The sequence below is a fragment of the Adiantum capillus-veneris genome, chromosome 25 (assembly GCF_014529385.1).
Source record: "Adiantum capillus-veneris isolate H3 chromosome 25, ASM1452938v2, whole genome shotgun sequence".
NCBI classification, from domain to species: domain Eukaryota; kingdom Viridiplantae; phylum Streptophyta; class Polypodiopsida; order Polypodiales; family Pteridaceae; genus Adiantum; species Adiantum capillus-veneris.
In genome coordinates, this window is record NC_140955.1 from 54,311,698 (window position 1) to 54,319,474 (window position 7,777).

General features: G+C 41.8%; 1 pseudogene; it reads left to right on the top strand.

Annotated features, from left to right (window-relative positions):
* The first annotated feature begins 6,735 nt into the window (after positions 1 to 6,735).
* LOC147424909 (uncharacterized) lies at positions 6,736 to 7,422 on the top strand (annotated as a pseudogene).
* The last annotated feature ends 355 nt before the right edge of the window (positions 7,423 to 7,777 follow it).

Below are 7,777 nucleotides of genomic sequence, written 5' to 3' on the forward strand. Positions count from 1 at the left end.
AGCAACGACCCTATCCAATGAATCCTAAGTACGCCAAAATTGTACAAGAGGAGATTGAAAAACTTATCCAATGTGGATTCATATACCCTATTGAGCACTCAGAATGGGTTTCTCCAATAGTCATTGTGCCAAAAAAGAATGGGAAACTAAGATTGTGCGTGGACCTCAAGAAAGTTAATGCAGCCACTAGGAAAGATCATTATCCCTTGCCATATTCAGAACATGTGCTTGAAAGAGTTGCGGGCAAGGAAGCTTATAGATTTTTAGATGGGTACTCTGGTTACAATCAAATCACAATTGCATTAGAGGACCAAGCTAAAACTGCTTTTATCACAGAGTTTGGAGTGTTTGCATTTCGTGTTATGGCTTTTGGCTTAACAAATGCCCCTGCTACATTCCAACGATTAATAAACACTACGTTTAAAGAATTTCTAAGGGAGTTTTGTGAAGCCTTCTTAGACGACCTTTGTGTTTATTCTTCTTGGGAGAAGCATTTGTTATATCTACGAAAAATATTTGAAAGGTGCAGATTTTATCGCATCTCATTGAACCCTTTCAAATGCCAATTTTGGGTTAAGCATGGAGTCATTCTAGGGCATATAGTGTCCAAGAACGGGATATCCACAGATGAGAGTAAGATTAAAGCCATTGCCGATTTGCCACCACCTACGAACTATAAAGGAGTTCAAAGATTTATGGGCCATGTTGGTTATTATCGAAGATTTATTTTAAACTTTGCCGAGATAGCGCGTCCATTGTACAAGCTTCTTATCGAGTTTCACTGGACGGAAGAATGTCATCAATCTTATGAATTATTAAAGAAGGCCCTAACAAGTGCTCCAATCCTGCGAACACCCGATTGGAATGTACCTTTTCATGTGCATATTGATGCATCAAATTTTGTTATTGGGTGTGTTCTAACTCAACCAGGAGAACATAAATTGGACTACCCTATTAGCTTTGCAAGTCACCCATTAAATGATGCCGAGATGAACTACACTACTACAGAGCGCGAAGGTCTAGCTATGATTTACGCAGTAAAGAAATTTCGCTATTACCTTCTTGCTACTAAGTTTGTGTTTTATGTTGATCATCAAGCATTGTTATATTTGGTAAACAATCCGTGTTCCACAGGTCGAATTACACGATGGTTGTTAATTCTTCTTGAGTTTGACTTCACCGTTGTTGTGAGGCCTGGGAGGAAACACGTCATGGCGGATCATTTATCTCGTATCCCTAATGGCGAAGCTCCTACGGGGGTTGATGATGAATTGCCTGATACTCCTTTGTTCATTGTTGAGACAATGCCTGAATGGAGTGAAAAGATTGTTAACTTCTTAGTTAATGGTTTTCCACCCAAAGAACTGCGAAAAGATATAGCTCGAAAATTAATCAAGGAATGCGAACCCTATTGCTTACTGGCCGGAACTCTCTATAAGAGAGGAAAAGATGATGTTCTTAGACGCTGTGCCCGCGAGGATGAGTATTTATATATTCTACAAGAGGCACACATGGGCGTAGCTGGTGGTCACTTTTCAAGAAACTTGACTGCCCGAAAGATCTTACAGTCAGGCTATTGGTGGCCCACTCTGTTTAAGGATGCATCACTTTTTGCAAAGGGATGTGATGAATGCCAACGCTTCAACAAGCCACAAAGAAGGGATATGATGCCTCTACATCCCATCAAGGTAACCCACCCATTTGAAAAGTGGGGCTTAGACTTTGTAGGACCGATTGGTCCGGCTGCACGTAACACGCAATCACGATATATCATTGTGGCTACCGACTATGTAACCAAATGGGCTGAAGCAAAAGCAACACGAAAGGCGGATGCCAAAACAACAGCTAAGTTCCTCTTTGAGAACATTATCACACGTTTTGGATGCCCCTTTGAACTTGTGAGTGACAATGGAACTCATTTTATAAATGAAGTAATAAAAGAACTCACATCAAACTTCATGATATCACACCACAAGTCTACACCCTATTATCCCCAAGCAAATGGCCAAGCTGAGAGTACCAACAAAACTCTCATCTCCATTTTGACAAAGACAGTCGAGGCTCATCGCACTGATTGGGACCTAAAGCTTACATCAGCTTTATGGGCTTATCGTACTGCGTATAAAGTTGCTATTAATTGCACACCGTTTAAAATGGTGTACGGTCAAGAAGCAATTATGCCATGGGAGTTTGTCATTCCTAGTCTTCGAGTAGCTTCTCAAGAAGGTTGGGATGGTAACCCCTTAGTGGAGCGATTATATATCCTGGAAAGGCTAGATGAAGAGAGGCAATTAGCTGTGCGAAATGCTCTAGTGGAGAAGGATAGGAGAAAGAAGTGGTTTGATAGCCATTTAAAGGATAAAGACATCAAGGTTGGTGATAAAGTTCTTATGTGCGGGGTACGTAATGAAAAGAAGAAATTGAAATATGCTGGTAAGGGGCCATATCGAGTGTGTGAAATTACCCCGCAAGGTACCATTCGTGTGGAGACTCTACATGGAGTTGAAACCATTGGATTCCTTAATGGGAGTAAATTCAAAAGATATTATGATCGTCTAAGCCAGGAAGAGTTGCAAGCCATCCATCAAAAGAAGGCTGCCAAGGAACAAGCAGAGCTTAAAAAAATCCAAGCAAGAGTTGAGGCTCGAGAACGACAACAACGTCTTAGACGCCAACGAGAGGCTAATCTGGGAATCACGCAAGCATTTTCGAGGACACAGATGACGACTCATTAGAATCTGAGCCACCCCTACGATACCCAATTGAGCTAAATAGCCCCTATGGGAAAGTACTATACAATGCCTTATTAGATACGGGAGCGAAACACAATTTGTTATCCTATGGAGTTTGGTGTCAATTAGGGAAACCGACCCTATCCCCGAGTACGATGCAAGTCAAGGGCATTAATAAAAAGAAAACTGCTATTCTTGGAGTCCTTCAGACCCCTGTTTTCTATGACAATGGAAGCATAGTGCAGAGGTTTCTAGTCATGCCCGCGGGAGCTATGGAAGGCAACGTAAACCTGGGATGCACGTGGATGTTGGCAACCAAATGCACTATTGATTGGGATACTGGTAGTGTCATGACGCGACCACCGACTCTTACCCCTATCATTCAAGCAAAGTCACCTACGTTGCAAACTCTAGCAAAGTTGAAGGATAGCCAACATTCACAAGCCAAGGTGGTTAACTCGTCTTTGCCGGCTACCCATGAACCTAGCACTTCAACACTTGTAGTTGCAGCAAGCAGTAATATTGCAAGTACTCAACCTGCACGACCTAAGAGTACATATCAATGGGTCCCCAAGGCCTTACTTCCAACTACCTCAACCCTCCCATCCATTCCAAGAAAAAATTTCCGGGAAAACCAAGAGCGCGCCCTAGGAGAGTCAAGACCAAATCACGATGGATTCCAAAACAACTATTAGAAGCCCAAGGCTACTATGATGGAAATGAGCAAATTTGGGTACCTAAACGTAAAATGTGTCCTTCCCTATCGACAACAAACCCATATGAGTCAAACAGTGTAACGCTAAAGCCAATGGCAGACCGTGGGAAGGGAAAGATCACAGAATGCTACACACCTAGTCGAGAGCTAGTTTGGGCTCCAAGGCAAAACCAATTTATTCCACCTAGCTCACGAAGGGGGGAGTTCCATAAAGCTTCTAGCTCCTCATGTAATACATCCATAGAGGTAAAAGCTTCTACACAGCCTCCATCTATAGTAGTGGACCTCCATGAAGCTACAAAAGAATCCACACCTCCCAGTGTTCAAGAATCACCTGATGAACCACTTCAAGTTCGATCCTGGGAGAGTACCTTACCACCCTTGCAACTTGACGAGGCACCTAGGGTAATAGAAAACTACTGGCAAAAATCCTCACCTATTACCAACTGGAACAATTGGTTTCAAAGGGTGACGACATCATTTCAAACGGTATGATCTACCCAAGGAAGGGGGGAGTGTTTGTGGACATCCATTATTCACTTGCTTCCCTCTCAACCTTTCTCCCTGACCTCTTAATCTCCAATCTTAGGGAATGTATATATAAAGCCTTATACTCACAAAAACAAGATAAAAAAGTAAAAGAGCAAGAGCCATAACACAAATCATAAAAACAAATTATGCACAAGAACACGACCCTTGTAATATTTGCACTCTAACCATCATCTATTTGCGTGTACAGATATGGCTAGTACGCTAGAGTCATCCACTCCTGCCTTGGGTGAGAGGTACCCTCGTTACTTTTCACAAATATTTCACATGGTCTTTCCAGTTCTTGCATGTGAATGGGATTTGATAGGTACGCTAGCATGTGAGAGGAATTTTGAGGAGTTAGAATGGCTGATACGTCTCTTGACCATGTCTGATCCATACTTAGTAGAGAGCGTTTCTCCCATTGCACAAGCCTACCCTTTTGACCAAGATGACTATAGGCGTCTAGTGACCTTCTTAGTAAACATGGGCACCTATGATGAAGAAGAAAATTTACACGACTACACGGATGGCACATATGGTCTCATGGATGATGACTTTGTTTATCTCGACGACGAAGATAGGGGTTTAGCCTTAGGGTTTCCCCCCAACCTCTACAATATCCTATTCCCTTGACTCTCTAGGGGGAGTGCAAATAATTAGGTTAGGGTTCCTTATGTTTTTTGTTGTGTTCAATAAGTGTTAGTACCTTTTTCCACTAATGTGCCTCCTGGAGGTATTCCTTTTGTTTCCTAGTGTGTACAGGAGCGTGTTGCTATTGGTAGGATTTGGACCTTCATGGAATCTTTATCTCGACTCACTCTTCAAATCAAGCGCGACCATCGACACAAACAGGTGTTTCTTGTCCATTAGCATTGCCCCTTATCTTTTTGCATCTATGATTGTCAGCTTTAATTGTGATTGGTAGCCTAATATTCACCGCATTTGCTTAGCATCAAACATTTAATTCAATGTAATTTTTTGTCATAATCACTTGTCTAGGTTTAAAAATCAAGCAGTCCGACAAACTAGTTTGACCAAGTTAGGTGTTAGAAATCTTCTCTTAATACCATGGGGAATGCCTTCCTAATAATTAATGGTTACTTAGGATCTTAATCCGATTAAGGCAGCATTGTGTGAAATGTACTAGGGCTTTCTAGTGGGCTTGACCCTATTGACCTTTAGCTTAAGTATTATAAAGGGAATTTACTAGTGTGATGAGCTTGGGGAGGTGTATCAGTGTTATATGACCCCCCAAAGTTACAAAATTAAAATGCTGAAAAAGAACAAACAAAAAATCAAAGTGCCAAACTGTAAAATCTTAAGCTGGAAGAGAAATCTCAGCTTGATTTGGTACTTCACTCACATGTATTGCCTATGGTACTAGAGCCCTAGAGGTTCCCAGTATGGGCGCTTTTACTTGAAATGCAAAAAACCCAAGGCATACAAAATAAGCATACACATCAAAATTGAATCACTGTGAAAAGACTTTGGGGGGTCAAAGAAAAAGTAATCAGTCAGGCGATGATTTCATGAGAAATTCCTTTTATGGTAGCTTAACTACAAGGTCTTCTAGATATAGCCTCTAGTCAACCCTCGAACATGAATACTTGGCTCTCGCAATTAAACAACTTAATTGACCACAGAAAATTAAGAAGCTTACCCATGGTATTAATATTCGATCTCTATTGCCTTTCGACCGTCAAATTAGCGACCCCAGACTTGTTTAATTTTTTACCTTTACATCTGTTTATGCATTTGATTACATTGCAATTTAATGTTCATTGCTGACAAATTGTTTGAAATTCTTTTACCAATCAATTTGTCTACCTAAAACTGCATATGCTTTTTAATCACTTATGAGAATGCAATTACTGTGCCAATGTTGTTTGATTTTGCAGTGACTGAAGAAGGCTAAGGACATTCATCTCAAATGCTCTTCCACCTCGACGAACGAGCTTCAACTCAATAGCTTCCGAGGACGGAATCTACATCAGGAAGGGGGGCATGTTAACCCTCACGGCTCATGGACACCCCATCACCTACGACGGACGTGTATTATGTATTTGGTAGAGTCAGGTATCGGGCTTGTCGAACCAATAGGAAAAGGGTAAGAGTGATCGCCGATGAGAGGCGCACTCTAACTGGATCATTCAAGGGATTAGTTGGCTAAGCATGGGTGCCCAAGTGTGAATGGGGTGAGCTCATATAAAAGCCAACTAAACCTAAAATTCACTTATTCTCTCATTTGTGCAATAGAAGAGTGCTCTTGCTCCATCTCCATCTCCTTCTTCTTCACCTCCTTGTGTGTGTGTATGTGTGTGTGTGTGTGTGTGTGTGTGTGTGTGTGTGTGTGTGTGTGTGTGTGTGTGTGTGTGTGTGTGTGTGTGTGTGTGTGTGTGTGAGAGAGAGAGAGAGAGTGCGATCGAGCATTGCGGCAGCATGACGGCGGTGAAGCGGTTGAGCGCGACGTAGCGGCGTCTCCTTCTTCTTCGCGGCGAGGAATCCTCCACGGTAGGAGCATAGAGCGGTGAGTGACACACCATTGCCCTCTTTTGAGCTTGCTAGATTAGTCTTGTTGTGTGCTTGGAGCCATTTGTGTCTCGCACACGGTGTATCGGCAAGTCCCTTGCTTCGACAGTGCGGCAAGGAGCGCACAGTATCAGACTGCAAGCAGCAGAATCATTAAAGCAGACGTCTCCAAGTCGAAAGTCAACAGAAAGAAAACATATCTTGTCAAAGGATACCAGAGACAAACTGATGACTAAAATATTGGAGGTCAAAGGCGTCAATGATATTCTAATTGAAAATCAAGCTGCCAAAAAAGATCAGCTACAACAGATAGTCAGCTTGGAATTTTTCAGGCCTGAAGTCGAAAGATCCGACAAGGATGCAGCGGACGATTCAATGTCAGAGGAAGTGGATGAAGAAATTATCTGTGACCCAGAACCAGAGCTAGGATGGGCAGTCAAAGACTTGCCACTAAAGATTTCAACAAGCAAAAATGTGGAATCAAAGATTCTACATGATAATGCTAATAGCACAGATAGTTCATCGCTAAGGGATGTACCCAAGATTTCAACAGAGGCAGAGATCAAGTATTAAAACCAAGAAAAACACATCTCAATGTGTTCAAATGATGGCAAGAATCAAAAAGCAGAGCCGATCATAAAGTCAGATCCTAATATTGTCTCGCCATTGGAAAATGCCAAAGAGCCAAAGGTGACACAAATCATAATTAACTTGAACAATCAGAAGCAAATGGTGCATCAAGCACATGGAGCCTATCAAAAGACAAACAAAGAGATCAATAAAGAGCAATGTGAACCAAAGGCCACGATAAGCATTGCATCTGAAGAAAAGAGTCAACTTACTTCTGTCCAGCTGGCAGATGAAATTAAAGACTCAAATAGTTGTTCAAAAATAGAGGCACAAAAGACGGTTTAAGTCAGTTTAAATGCAGAAATCACCAAAGCATGTCATCAACAAGAAAAGGTACAAACATCCCAAGTCATTACATCTTGACGTTTATCAGCAGAAGACAAGGGAAAAGCAAAAGTCCAAGGAGGCTTAACCTCTTCCTCTGTAGAACAAAAGTCCAATAAGGAGGTCACCAATGCAGTTAAAAAAACAAAGCAAATAGTAGTGGCTTCAACACCCCAGGGAAACCAAGACCAACAACCTCGACAAGAGTATAAAAAGGTCTTTCAGCCAAAATACCCAACGATGAGTAAACAAAGACACAACAGGCACATCCTATGTTGCGGCCAATGACATCAATGTCAAAGATCCAGTCCAAACA